Genomic DNA, 15196 nt, shown 5'->3' on the forward strand with positions numbered 1-15196 from the left:
TGGCTTTCCAGAGATTGTACCTGGACCTCTTGTAAGTTTTTTGGTCACCAGTCTTGAGTGCCTCTGCTCTGGCCCCCAGCAGATTGTGAATCCCGTGGTTTATCCAGGGTTTCGGGCCAGTGAATGATTTTATGGGCACACAATCATCTACAACTGTTTAAACAAAGTCCGTGACAACCATGGAGAATTCATTCAGATCCACAGATGAGTCCTTGAACACAGCCCTGTCCACTGTCTTGAAGCTATCTCATAGCCACTCCTCTGCCTCCTGTGACCACCTCTTTTTTGACCTAACCTCTGGAGCTTTGCTGTTCAGCCTTATGCAGGTGGGAGAAGCTCAGCCGAACGATCAGGTTTACCAAATTACAGTCTGGGTACTCATTCCATAACTTAGTATAGCAGTGGCTTAACCTCTGGTGCTACAGGTTACAGGTATATGCTGATGGTAATTGGGCAGGGTTTTCTTCAAACAAGCCTGGTTGAAGTCTCTTTCTATGATTTGACATGTGTCGGGATGGACTGTTTCTTGCTTGGAGATGCAGTATCTCAAGTGCTTGTTTATAGTCTGTCACTAGTTTGTAAACTGTAGTCAGGATTATGGAGGAAGACTTGTGAGGTGATTAAGATGGATGACATTTGACCATTAGGTGTTCAAGGTTGGGGGAACATGAGTTCAGGAAAACCACCGCATTGGAGCAGCACTGAGAATTTATCATGAAACACACACCTCCATTTGTCTTTTCTGAATCAGCAGTTTGGTCCATGCTGTGAATTGAGAAGCCTTTGAGTTTGATCACTGCATCTGGTGTGCTGGAGTGAGCCATGTCTCGGTCAAATATAGAACACAACAATCTTTCATTTCCTTTTAATATAGCAATCTTGCCCTCACGTCCTCAGTTTTGTTCTCCAGATATGGCACATTTGCTAATGGGATGCTGGGTAGAGGGGGTCTCATCAGCCTATGTTTCAGCTTGGCTTGGAGACCTCCCTCCCCCCTCCCCATGCTTCTGACCATGGTGATGAACTTTTGTCTGCTTAAAGGTGCTATACCTGCTTACTTGAGGGTTAAGTCCACTGAGTCCTACATAAGATTGTGAAATTTGTAGATTATTAAGTCAATTTAAAAGTACATTGTTTAAAGAGAAATTACATACTACAGACTGCAATAAAAGTTGCCCGCAGAACGTCCCTGTGGTTCACTGGTGCCATCTTGTTCAGTATCTTGCTTAACTTAGGTTTTCATGCTAAATTGTGGCAAATAGAGTATTTGCCATTCTAATGTTGTCAGTAACACTACAGTACTGGCAATAAAGGAACAATTTTCTTCTCATCATAATTTATTCGCTGTTAACATCTCTTGAATATATCCACGTATTTATTATTCATCACTGAGATGCAAGAGATGTGATAAGATGCAAATGACTCATTTATTGTTTTGCCTATGACATTCTGAGATCATATACATTAGTCAAAAAGCTGTGTGGTTCATTGAAGGCTCAATAACATACAATGATGGTTTACCCAGGCATAAATTCACTGATGTACAAAATGAGAAATATGCAGACTGAAAAATATATTTCATCAATGTCTTTTATGGTATTGAATTGGCTATTCATTATGCATTGAAGACTGCTCTAGCACATAATTCAGTTTTAATCCTTCAAGTCAAGTCAAGTTTATTGTCACTTCGACCATAAACTGCTGGTACAGTACACAGTAAAAATGAAACAATGTTCCTCCAGGATCATGGTGTTACATGAAACAACACAAAACCACACTAGACTATGTGAGACAGCACAAGGCTACACTAGACTACGTAAGAACAACATAAAAAAGTGCACTAGACTACAGACCTGCACAGGACTACATAAAGTGCACAAAACAGTGCAGAACAGTACAATAATTAATAAACAATTAGTAATCCTTGTATTAAAGAAGTAATTTCCAAATAATTAATCTACTATATGGAATTCCATGTTAATTTTAGAGTGATGCTTGGTTGTTTAATCCTTGTATTTCCTCTAAATTTTTTGACTGCCAGGAGCTAAAATATGGATAACGGGCCTTGCATTTAAAATGCTTTGGAATCCCTAAACTGCTGTTAGTAGATGTTAGATTTTATTGGGATTCAATCCCCACCACAGTCTGTAAGGAGTTATGTGTTCTCCCTGTAACCATGTGGGTTTCCACCAAATGCCCTGGTCTTTTCCCACATTCCAAAGACATATGAGTTTGAGTTATTAAGTTGTGGGTATGCTATGTTGGCACTGGAAGCATGGCAGCAGTTGTAGGCTGCACTCCGGAGGCATTTGGACTGTGTTGGCTGTTGACATAAATGACGCATTTCACTGTATGTTTCGATGTTTTGCTGTACAGGTGATAAATAAAACTAATCTAATATAATCTAATCTATAACGAAGCAAACCAGCAGCTTCTTAGGCCCACTACAATGCTTGAGTTCCAGGAGCCCATTCTCAGTGAAAGGGCTGGTTAGCCATTTGGCCAATTCTGTGCATGGGAAGGTAAACATTTGTAATCTCGTTTACTAATTTTAAAGTCTGGATTTGCACAGAATGCTTCAGGTTAGTCACATTTGGAATGGGAACCAAAGAATTAAAGAATAGGGCCAGGAGTAGACCATCCAGTTCTTCCAGCTTGTTCTGCCACTCAACAACATGGCAATCTACTACCTTGGTGTCATATTCCTTAACTATCCTCAATTCCCAAGAGCTGGATAGCAGAAGCGGAGGAGATATTCAGGGTTTGAAGTGCTTTGAGAGGTTGGTTATGGTATGAATGAATTCTTGCCTCATTGATGTCCTGTTTCTGTTCTAGCTCCCTCCGCCATAATAGATCAACAGCAAATGTGATTTATCTGGACCTTCACTCTGCTCTGGAACATCTGTTCAACAGGAACTAGTATATTATATATATTCATAGCTCAACCATATAATCAGTGACTATTTCTCAATGCTCAACACAATTATCTCATCGAAACTCATCATCAAGCTTCAAGCAGGATTGATAACAACATCTCCACCTCACTGTTCATTGATATAGGTTCACCTCGAGGCTGCGTGCTTAGCCCCCTGCATTATTTTCTATATATGTGTGACTGTGGCTAAGCACAACTCTAATACTGTTTCCAAGTTCACCAATGGCACTGCTGTTGTTGGACAAATCACAGGATGTGCTGTTCCCAATCATCAGCCGTGCTCAGGGCCTGTCAAAACCACGGATTTGGCAGCGCAGTAGTTATGGCAACTACACTTGTGAATTTACATGTGTCGGCTAATTATTATTTAATTGTGATAGTATTTAACTCCATACTTGTCATCGTAGTGCTTGTCGAGACTTGGACAGAGCACAGCAACACTTCACTGTTGTTTTGTATTTGGGCTTCCCTGAGATATCGGACTTTCAAATCAACTGACTCTGAAGGCTAGCATTATTCGTTTAATGTTTAGATGTTCTTTTCATCTGCAGTGTAGGCTTTGTTTTCCTTTTGAGAGTTTTAGTTAACAGCTCAGTTTGGCTTTGCATTAACACTGTTCATATTAAAGTCTGTGAACTATCGACCTGTTTCAGTGTCTGTACTTGGGCCATTTCCGAACCTGGTCACAGCAAGACTCGACCACACAAAGATGAACCCAGCAGAAAGAGAGCAGCTGGCCATGAGATTCATTGGCAAGATAGGAGGCAAGCTACAGGCAATGGAATCTGTTCTCAGTGAAGTTACGGAGGCAATGAGGCAGATAACCTTGTGCTGACAAGCTCAATCTCACTTGAAGTATCAGGTATCATCCCTAGCCGCAGCTGTTCAACAGCTCACCATAGACAATCGGGCTCAGGTGTCTGCGATTTCCGCACTCACGGCCACTGTTCACGAACTTACTGTGAACAGCCAGCATCAGCTGACAGCCATTAACGTTCTTGCCAGCTCATTTCGATCGAAGCATACACTGCGGCTGAAAAAACATCTAAACATTAAATGAATAATGCTAGTCTTCAGAGTCAGTTGATATGAAAGTCTAATATTTCAGGGAAGGCTGAATGCAAAACAGCAGCAAAGCATTGCTGTGCTCTGTCCAAGTCTCGACAAGCACTACGATGAAGAGTATGGAGTTAAATACTTTCACTATCATTAAATAATAAATCACTATACTATCATTAAATAATAATTAGCTGATATGTGCAAATTCAGAAGCGTAAGCGTATCTACTGCGCTGCTGAATCCATGGCTGTGATAGGCCCACTCCTTCAGCTTGTCTGTATCCCATTGAAACTTCTCTATATCATTCTACCAAGTCACAATCCCACCTAGGTTTGCATATCAACAAAAGTCACAAATGTGACACTTGGTTCTCTCAGCGAAGTTATTGATAAAAGATTGTGAATGAGAGCAGGCTCTGATCCCTATGGTACCTGTCTAGTTACAGCCAACCAGCCTGAGATGGTTCACTGTCCAATAGCTACTTCTCAATCTATGTCAGAATGTTACTCCCAATTTCATAGGTTCTAATCTTGTTGACCAAACTTTTATTGGTTCCCTTTCAAAAGCCAGCTTAAAATCTAAATACATGCAAGTGAGAGCTTTGGCAAGCTTTCTCCTGTTGTAATGGGTTGGATTAATTAGACCCAAACTATTTGAGTGTCCGGGAGATGTGGTAATAAATGTGTAAGCACATCCAAGTAACTTGAGCCAAATTTATTATCATAAACATTGCAAGCACAAATAAACCACACAAATACTACATAGTAAATCGCTAAGATCAAGGCACAAAGATTTCAGTGCACACAATTCTTAGTCACCACTTGATTATTGTTGTGGTCGGGGAATGCCAAATTCCATCTCACTTGTGAAATCATCCCTTGGCCTAAGGCACTGATTGCGATTCGGCCCTTGGTGAAGTCCAATGAAATTTGGAAAGGCAGCCCAATGTATTCACATGTTTCACAAGGCAGAGAGCCACAGAAACAGGCAACCTCTTTGTTCTTAAATTAACTTAGTCTGGTTTTTTTCAAACACATACTCAAGAAGATGTTGTTACAAGGATGATTCCAAGAATGAAAGGGTTATCATACGAGTAATGTTTGATAGCTCTAGGTCTGTACTCACTGGAATTTAGAAGGATGAGGGAGGGATCTCATTGAAACCTTTTGAATGTTGAAAGGCCTGGACAGAGTAGATGTGGAAAGGATGTTTCCCATGGTGGGAGAGTATAGGATAGGAGGACACAGCCTCAGGATAAAGGGGTGTCCATTCAAAACAGAGATGTGGAGAAATTTCTTTAGCCAGAGGGTGGTGAATTTGTGGAATTTGTTTCCAATGATATGGAGGCCAGGTCACTGGGGGTATTTAAGGTAGAGATTGTTCCATGTCCTGTGAGTCAGCTGGTGTGGTATACTGCATCTGGTGCTCCCGGTGTGGCCTTTTATATATTGGTGAGACCCGACACAGACTGGGAGACCATTTTGCTGATCACCTATGCTCGGTCTGCCAGAGAAAGCAGGATCTCCCAGTGGCCACACATTTTAATTCCATGTCCCATTCCCATTCTGATATGTCTATCCATGGCCTCCTCTACTGTAAAGATGAGGCCACACTCAGGTTGGAGGAACAACACCTTATATACCGGCTGGGTAGCCTCCAACCCGATGGCATGAACATTAACTTCTCTAACTTCCGTTAGTGCCCCTCCTCCCCTTCTTACCCCATCCCTGACGATATTTAGTTGTTTGTTTTTTTTCTCTCTCCCTGCCCATCACTCTGCCTGTTCTCCATCTCCCTCTGGTGCTCCCCTCTCCCCCGTTCTTTCTCCCAAGACCTCCCGTCCCATGATCCTTTCCCTTTTCCCGCTCTGTATCACTTTCACCAATCACCTTTCCAGCTCTTAGTTTCATCCCACCCCCTCCGGTCTCCTATCATTTTGCATTTCCCCCTCACCCCACTACTTTCAAATCTCTTAGTATCTTTTCTTTCAGTTAGTCCTGACAAAGGGTCTTGGCCCAAAACGTCGACAGTGCTTCGCCTTTTAGATGCTGCCTGGCCTGCTGTGTTCCACCAGCATTTTGTGTGTGTTGTTTGAATTTCCAGCATCTGCAGATTTCCTCGTGTAAGGCAGAGATTGATAGGTTCTTGATTAGACATGGCATGAAAAGTCACAGGGAGAAGGCCAGGAAATGAGGTTGAGGAGGAGAAAAAAAAGGATCAGCCATGTTTAAATTGCAGAGCAGACTTGATGGGCCAAATGGTCTAATTCTGCTCCTGTGTCATATGGTCTATGATCCTGTACTGTATCCAGTGTTCAGCATAACCTCATAAATCAATTAGATGCTTTAATGGACACTTCCTGTTATCTCGCAATATATAACATTCCTTAGAAATTATGTTACGTATTCAGGCAACAATAAATATATGAGTTAGGCAAGGGTTTTTATAACAAACAACATGTTTATTAAACACTGAAAACAAACCCCCCAAAAGTAAATAAACCCTAACGTAACCGGAAACAGCTGCTGTGCGGCAGCTTAAACAGTTCTTAAAGCAATGTTGCAAAAACAGTTCTTTAAAGTAGTATTGCCAGAAGTTCGAAATGCTCACAGTTCATTTAAAAGGAGAGACTTTATAAAATGATCTAAATTCTCTTTCACGTCGCTTTGCTTCGATCCCTGACATCGAACTTTTCCCACGGAGAATTTTACGAAACGGAACGGCTTAAAGGCACTGACCTTTCCTTCCTCACTATCCTCAATCCTTTCTGGTATTCCCAGGGATTAACACAAGAATAGTCAACAAAATCCTTCTGAATAAGGATCAAACAAAGGTCGAACCCGTTTCACCGTAGAAATCGATTCTCCTCGATCTTTAACTCCCGAACTCTGATCTTCACTCTCCACTGCTTCTGAACTAGCAGTATTGTAAAGAAACTGCTGGCAATGACCTTTTAAACTTTAGGCATTAGATAAAAACTTCATTCTTCAACTAAACTGCGTCATCACATTAAATCACGCAGTGACATGAAGTCAACATGGCAAATCCAGCCACAGACTGCCCCACCTCACAGGGTGGGGTCTTCCTTTTATAACCTGTAAAAAAAACCTGTCACATGATCCCTACTGGCGGGAAAATGACGTCACTCCACCATCACAAGACCATTACCTCAAGTCCAGTATAGCTTCAACCCCAGTCACGTGACAAGGGTACCACTGTCATGTGTCACGAGTACGTAACAGTACAAAAGGGGCATTAATATCTACATACATAATCAATAAGCTTGAATGTAGACGCTGAGAAATAATTCATCAACCAACCTCTCAAAGTGACCAACAGACATCTAGTCATTAACAGACATCCTCCTGTTAATGGTACCAGAGAATAAGAAAGAATCCAACTACTGCGAACATTCTATAGACATTAACAGACTTCATATGCTATAAGATCGGAAAAAGCTAAATTGTCATTTTGACCTTCCAAACCCCTGTCCATGTTCCTAAATATTTAACATTTGGTAATTCACAATTTGGTAAATGCGAGGTCGTCCACTTTGGAAGGAAAAATGAAAGAGCAGATTATTATTTAAATGGCAAAAATTGCAGCATGCTGTTGTGCAGAGGGACTTGGGTGTGCTTGTGCATGAATCACAAAAGAATGGTTTGCAGGTGCAACAGGCTATCAAGAAGGCAAATGGATTGTTGGCCATTGCTAGAAGGATTGAAATTAAGAGCAAGGAGGTCATGCTGCAACTATACAGGGTACTGATGAGGCTGCACCTGGAGCACTGTGTGCAGCTCTCGTCTCCTTACTTGAGGAAGGATATACTGGCTTTGGAGGCAGTGCAGAGGAGGTTCACCAGATTGATTCAAGAGATGAGGGGTTTAGACTATGAGGAGAGATTGAGTTGCCTGGGACTGTACTCACCAGAATTCAGAAGAATGAGAGGAGATCTTATAGAAACATATGAAATTATGAAAAGGATAGATAAGATCAAAGCAGAAAGTTGTTTCCACTGATAAGTGAGACTAGAACTAAGGGACATAGCCTCAAAATTCGGGGGGAGTGGATTTAGGATGGAGATAAGGGGGAACTGCTTTTCCCAGAGAGTGGTGAATCTGTGGAATTCTCTGCCCAATGAAGAAGTGGAGGCTACCTCAATAAATATATTTAAGAGAAGGTTAGATAGATTTTTGCATAGTAGGAGAATTAAGGGCTATGAGGAAAAGGCAGGTAGGTGGGAATGAGTCCATAGCTTGATCAGCCATAATCTTATTGAATGGTGGAGCAGGCTCAATGGGCCAGATGGCCGACTCCTGCTCCTATTTCTTATGTTCTTATGTAATGTGACATACTTGTCACACTTTCAAAGAGCTCTAGTAGATTTGTCAAAGAAGGTTATTCTTTCTTAAATCTGAAAAGGAGTAGTGTTGAGAGAAAGTATGGAATTGGAATTGATGAGACTACTCTAATACAGGGGTTCTCAACCTAGGGTCCACGGATCACATGCTTAATGGTATTGCATCATGGCATCAAAAGGTTGGGGACCCTGCTCTCAGAGTTGGCCTGGACTCAATGGGTCAAATAGTCTCCATCTATGTTATAAGGAAATAAGAAAATCCAGGCTGACATTGCTTAATTCCAATATTATTTTCCATCTTTATAGATTACAGCACTTCCCTTATCACAGATGCAAGCAAAGAGGATATTCACTTTCTGGGCCAGTAGGCCTTTTTGCCAAGCTTGCCTTTCTAAACCCACCAGCTGCTACTTGTAAGATCAAACAGTGTAAATTAAACTTCAACAATATCCTTTGCTTAGCTCCTGGTGATAAACAGGAGCCAGTCTTCAGTTCTTAAAATGTAAATGGAAAGCAGTAATCTGCTTGAAGTTAAAGCAAAGTACTGTCTCTAGAGCAGCTTTGCAAACAAGCTCTGCATATAGCAGACTCTCTGTTTCTAGAAAGAGGGATGTTGGTCACAGCACCTGGTTTAGTGCTGCTCAAGTGGTGCAGTATAAGACAATAGGTTACATAATTTGGCTTGTTTCAAAACAGTCAACACGGGCTAAGTTGTTTAGTTCAAGAAAGCTTGCAGACCAGATAGATAATATCATTTAGCATATCAGTAACTGATGGGCTTATAGTTGGAAGATATATGTACTCAGAAGTTAGCTTTACAGCATTAATTGTGGGCAGCTGGGAACTGTATCTCCAAGAGGCTTTTAGACCTTTTGTGTGAAAAAGGATATCTGAGGAAATATCACACACGTGTGAAGTCACCCAAGTAGCAGGCACTGTATAATTGTAGAGAGCAGTTTAGGCTTATTTGGAATGGGGAAAGGAGCACCATGAAGCATGGAAGAAACATGGGGTGAGCTGGAATCCATCCTTTGGCTTCGATTTCCATGATGGATGGATGATTTGTTCATCTGTATTGCTGGCACGGCTTTTTAGTTTATAAGAATTGTGCCTGTGTTTTGGAAGTCCTTTGTGTCTTAGAAATGGTTAGTAATTTTGAAATGTTTAAGATAGAAATCCTCTGTGAGTTTTAAATGTGTTTGAAGAATATTGTTTGGATTTAAATGTGTATCACTGGAAGTAAGTTAATTATGTTTTAAACCACTTTGATAGCTGGTGGTGGTGGGGGGGGGGGGAATCCACTGTTCAAATAGAGGGTATTGGCAGCTAATCTCTCTATGGACAATAAACAGGGAAGTGAACTAGTCTTTGAAGATTGAGTAGTTACACACTCAATCTCCCTTTTGTGAGATTTCGCATAGCTACTTACAGTATATCTAATAGGGCTTAGGGTCTTGGTTTGAGTTTAGAACTTTGCGGTCAGTAGACCGCAATAACATCACAGTAATTCCCCATTTTTCTCTTTCCTTTTTTTTCAATACTTTTATTAGTTTCTACATAGAAGAATACAGAGTACAAGAAAGTGTATATAAAAGGTCAAAAAAGTTAAAAAAGACTACCAATTATATTATATTGTAATAACAATCTCATTACCCCGTATTCATGTAAGTTAATTAATAGTTACATTGAAATATACTAATTTATTACAAAATAAAAGAATCCAACCCCTACCAAGACTGAAGCTGTTTATTAAGGAGAAAAGAAGGTAAAGTACATTATCATATAATAAAAATTAATGATAGCCAACATCTGAGTTTAAACAAAGAATTGAAGGTTTGAAAATAATTCAGAAGAGGTCTCCACAGTGTTTGAAACTCTTGACGAAATTCAGAAATTGAACAAGGAATCTTCTCTAAATCTAAACATGACATAACATCTCATAATCATTGAGCATGAGTAGGAGGAAAAACATCTTTCCATTTAAACAACAGTGTCCTCTTAACTATAAGAGAGCTAAAGGCCAGAATATGTAAATCAGATGCCCTCAGCTTAGTATCTTGTCCTACAACAATACCAAATAGGGCCATCAAAGGGTTAGGCTTAAAATTGACTTTAAAAAGTAAAGAAAAAGTTTGAAAAACTTCCTTCCAATGTTTTTCAAGATTCAGTGAAGTCCAAAACATATGAATTAATGAAGCTTCTCCATTATTACATCTGTCACAGTAGGGAGATATATCTGAGTAAAAACGAGATAGCTTATCCTTAGTCATATGAGCTCTATGTGCCATCTTAAATTGTATGAGGGAATGATGAGCACACAGCAATGAAGGATTAAACAGTTTAAAAATTTCATTCCAAGTTTCCTCAGATATTGATGTCTGTAAATCTTGTTCCCAGAGATTCTTAATTTTGTCTAAAGGAACACACTTCGTTTCCAGTACCATACCATAAATATTAGATATTGAACCATTATGAAAAGGTGTCACACTAAAAATTACATCTAGCAAGTTCCTATCTGAGCTTATAAGAAATGTACATAATTGAGATCTTAAAAAATCTCTGATTTGTAAATATCTTAAAAAGTGAGTTTTGGGTAAGCTATATTTAGCTGACAATTGCTCAAATGAAAAAAGATTTCCTCTAACAAACAGATCCCAAAAACATTTAATACCCCAACCTGTCCCATTCTTTAAAAACTAAATCAGTCATGGAGGGTTTAAAAAAATTAGAATAAATGGGACTTGAAAGGGAAAATCTCAATAAACCAAAGTGTTTTCTAAATTGTATCCAGATCCTCAGAGTATGTTTAACTATTAAATTATCAGTTAGTTTACTTACAGATAAAGGCAGTGAGGATCCAAGAAGAGAAATAATAGAAAAGTTATTAACAGAGCTAGCTTCTAAAGAGGCTCATACCGGACAGTCTACACGTTAATATAATATAACCAAAATGTAAGATATCGTATATTAACTGCCCAGTAACAAAATCTAAAATGAGGTAAGGCTAAACCTCCAGACTTTTTAGATTTTCGAAGTTGAACTTTAATGAGGATGTTTATTTTTTCATATATAAGAGGATAAAATAGAATCAAGAGAGTCAAAAAAGGATTTAGGAATAAATCCTAAATTTAGGTAGAATATTCATTTTAATAGAATTAATTCATCCAATCAATGATATTGAAAGAGATGACCAATTTAATGATATCGTTTTTACATGATTCAATAAAGTAAGAAAGTTTTCTTTAAACAGGTGTTTGTAATTCTTAGTGACTGTTATACCAAAATAAGTAAATAGATTCCTTACAACTTTAAAAGGGAGATTAGTATTAATTGATACCAAATTATTTAAAGGAAATAATCCACTCTTATCTGTAGATTCAATTTATATCCTGAAAACTGGCTAAAACGGGACAGTAAAGAAAGTATGCAAGGTAATGAGGTCTCAGCATTAGAGATAAACAGCAATATATCATCAGCGTAAAGCAAAATTTTGTGAGTAATACATCTCCTTAAAATACCACAGTTGTCATTAGATTCTCGAAAAGCAATGGCAAATCAAGCTAAATCAAAGAGCAAAGGGCTCAACGGACAGGTTTGTCTAGTTCCGCGATGAAGTTTAAGTGGTTTGGAATTTTGAAAATTATTAAGAACCCGAGCACAAGGAGTTAGATAAAATAATTTAATCCATTGAATGAAATTGTGTCCAAAATTAAATATTTCTAAGGTTTTAAATAAATAATTCTACTCAACACGATCGAAGGCCTTCTCAGCATCTAAGGATATCACACATTCCAATATGTCCTGGAAGGGAGAGTAAATAACATTTAATACATGACGTATATTAAAATGGGAATGTCGGTTTTTAATAATTCCAGTCTGATCATCAGAAATAATAGAAGGTAGAATATTTTCAATCCTACGAATCAGAACTTTAGAAAGGATTTTAGTATCAACATTGAGTAATGAAATTGGCCTATATGAAGAGCATTCAGTTGGGTTCTTGTTCTTCTTTAGGATAAGCGAAATAGAGGCTTCACAGAAAGATTGAGGCAAGCTACACAATTTGAAAGAATCCAAAAAGACTAAGTGTAACTGCAGTATAATTAATGAAGAAAAAGCCTTATAAAATTGTCCAGAAAATCCATCTGGACCTGGAGTCTTTCCCGAGATTAGTAAATGTATAGCCTCGGCAATTACCTCATAAGAAATAGGTTGATCCATCTGTTTACAATTATCTGCAGAAAGTGCAGGGATATTTAATTGATCTAGAAAATTATTCATTACAGTATTATCTATAGGGGAATCAGAACTATAAATTTAGAATAGAATTTTCTAAAGGTATCATTTATTTCATAGTGATCAGTTGTCCTATCACCATTAGTTTTGCAAATTTCTTTAATTTGTCATTTAACTACAGAAGTTTTTAATTGGTTGGCAATACTTTGCCTGATTTATCTCCGTGAATGTAAAATTGAGTTTTATCTTTAAGAAGTTGAGTTTCAATTGGATATGTTAACAGAAGATCATATTTAGTTTTAACTTCAACATGTCTTTTATTTAAAACAGGATCTGGAGCTATAGCATATTTTTCATCTAATTGTTTCAATTAATAGGCTAATTCAATTCTTTCTTTATTAGCTTTATCTTTAACTCTCGTAGTTAAGAAATAATTTGTCCTCTAATATAGGCCTTGATAGTATCCCATACAATAAGATTAGAAGTTTCTTCCTTTTTATTCTCTTCAAAAAACAAAATAATATGCCTGTCTAGAAATTTTAAAAATTCCTCATCAGATAATGAAGTTGTATTAAAATACCAAAATCTAATTGTTTGAGGAAGACCAGGAAGATTTAATGATAGAAATACAGGAGCATAATCTGAAACAGCAATCTCTTTATATTCATAGGAACAAACTGATGAAATCATTTGACTATCAATAAAAAATAATCAATCCTGGAATATCTATGATTAACATGGGGGAAAAACGAGTACTTCCTATCTAAAGGATGCAAGAAGCGTTAAATATCAACAATACCACATTTCAATAAAAAAGATTGAATAAGCAAAGCTGATCTATTGAGAGTCACAGGTTTAGAAGATGATTGGTCTAAAACTGGGTTAAGCCGGCAGTTAAAATCTCCCCCCATCACCAAATAATAAAGACTCAGATCTGGTAAAAATGAAAATACATTGCACAAAGAATCCTGTATCATCTACATTTGGGGCATACACATTGGCAAATACTATTAATTTATTATCTACTTTTCCTGAAACTATAACAAAATGTGCATTAGTATCAGACACTACTTTATGTTGGAAAAAGGATTGTGTATTATCTATAAGAATCAAAACTCCTCTAGATTCAGCCTGAAAAGACAAATGAAAACAAAGTCTGTTCCAACAGCTAAAAAAATGTATATGATCACATTTGCGCATGGGAGTTTCTTGTAAAAAAAATAGGGACCTTAAATTCCCTATTATAAGCAAAAATCTTATTATGTTTAACAGGGTGATTTATCCCTTTCACGTTAAAACTGAGTAAATTAGTAGTTTGGTCCATTTTTAATATTACTTAAAGGAAGTGTTAAAATGTAAGTTAGAACCAATCCATAAACCTTGAGAAAAGGTAACCAAGCAACAAGTTGGCTAAAGAAAATTCTAAAACAGCTTCTGAGAGAAAAAAACCATACCCCCGCCCACCTCCCAAAGAAAGAAAACCGGCCAATAGAAAGCCGGCATCCACAACTACAGGCAACCCTCCCAAAAACCTGTTAATTGCTCCAATTAGTTTCAAGGTTGTTTATATTCCAACCTAGACTAAACAATATCCAAGTAAGAAATTCTAATCTTGTATATCAAAAATACAGTGTTAAAAAATACAAAAGGAAATTAGTTACGAGGGTTTACCAAAAGTAAAGGATATAATTATTCATACAAAAAGACATTAAACATTTAATCTTGTATCTTCATGAAAAACAGGCTAAGCAGTTAGCTTTCAAATCTAAGAAATCTTTATGCTTCAGCATTCAAACAAAACCATTCGAAGGATCCATCTTTAATGAGTCATATTGGGTAGCCAACAGATGGGTTAAAATCCTTGTTTAAAAAAATTCCATCTAAGCTTGTTTAAACTGAGCACATTCTTGCATAACCTCAAGCAAATAGTCTTCAAGAATTTTAATATTCCATCCTATAATGAATCATGCCCCTTTGACAGGATTTGCAAATTAGAAGTTTCTTATTTAATCTTGTGTCTTCATGTAAGGACAAACTAAACGGCTGGTCTTCTGATTTTAAAATCCTTCCTGCTTCAGCAGTCGAACGAAACCATTGGAAAGAACCATTTTTAAGCGTGATTCTGAGATGAGCTGGGCAGCGAAGGGAGGGTTTAAAATCCTTGTTAAAAACTCAGAGATAACTTCTTTGAACTTAGCACGTTCCTGCATAACCTCAGGCGAGTAATCTTCAACAATTCTGATCTTGCAACCATGATAGTCAATAATGACTCTTTGACAAGATTCACATATTAACAGTTCCTTTGTTTTAAATTCATGAAAGCAAATTACTACTGATCTTGGTCTATTTCTGTTAGGAGGTCTAAACACCGGAGACCTGGGAACTCGCTCATTCATAGGTAAAGATGCCAAAATTTCTGGAAATAATTTTTGCAGAAAGTTTGCAAAGAATTCCATAGGATGATTATCTTTGATTAATTCTTTGAGACCCAGAACCTATAGGTTGTTCCTTCTACTTCTATTTTCTATGTTGATAATCTTCTGTCTTAACTTTTCGTTGGACTTTGATTGCTTTTCACAAAGCTTTTGCAGTTCATGCACTTCAGT

General features: G+C 37.8%; 1 protein-coding gene across 1 annotated transcript in view; it reads left to right on the top strand.

Annotated features, from left to right (window-relative positions):
- LOC132393677 (uncharacterized) overlaps positions 1 to 15196 on the top strand; it is a 60913-nt gene that overhangs the window by 19983 nt on the left and 25734 nt on the right. The gene's annotated exons all lie outside the window — the stretch shown is intronic.

Source organism: Hypanus sabinus, chromosome 5 (assembly GCF_030144855.1).
Source record: "Hypanus sabinus isolate sHypSab1 chromosome 5, sHypSab1.hap1, whole genome shotgun sequence".
Lineage (NCBI taxonomy): Eukaryota > Metazoa > Chordata > Chondrichthyes > Myliobatiformes > Dasyatidae > Hypanus > Hypanus sabinus.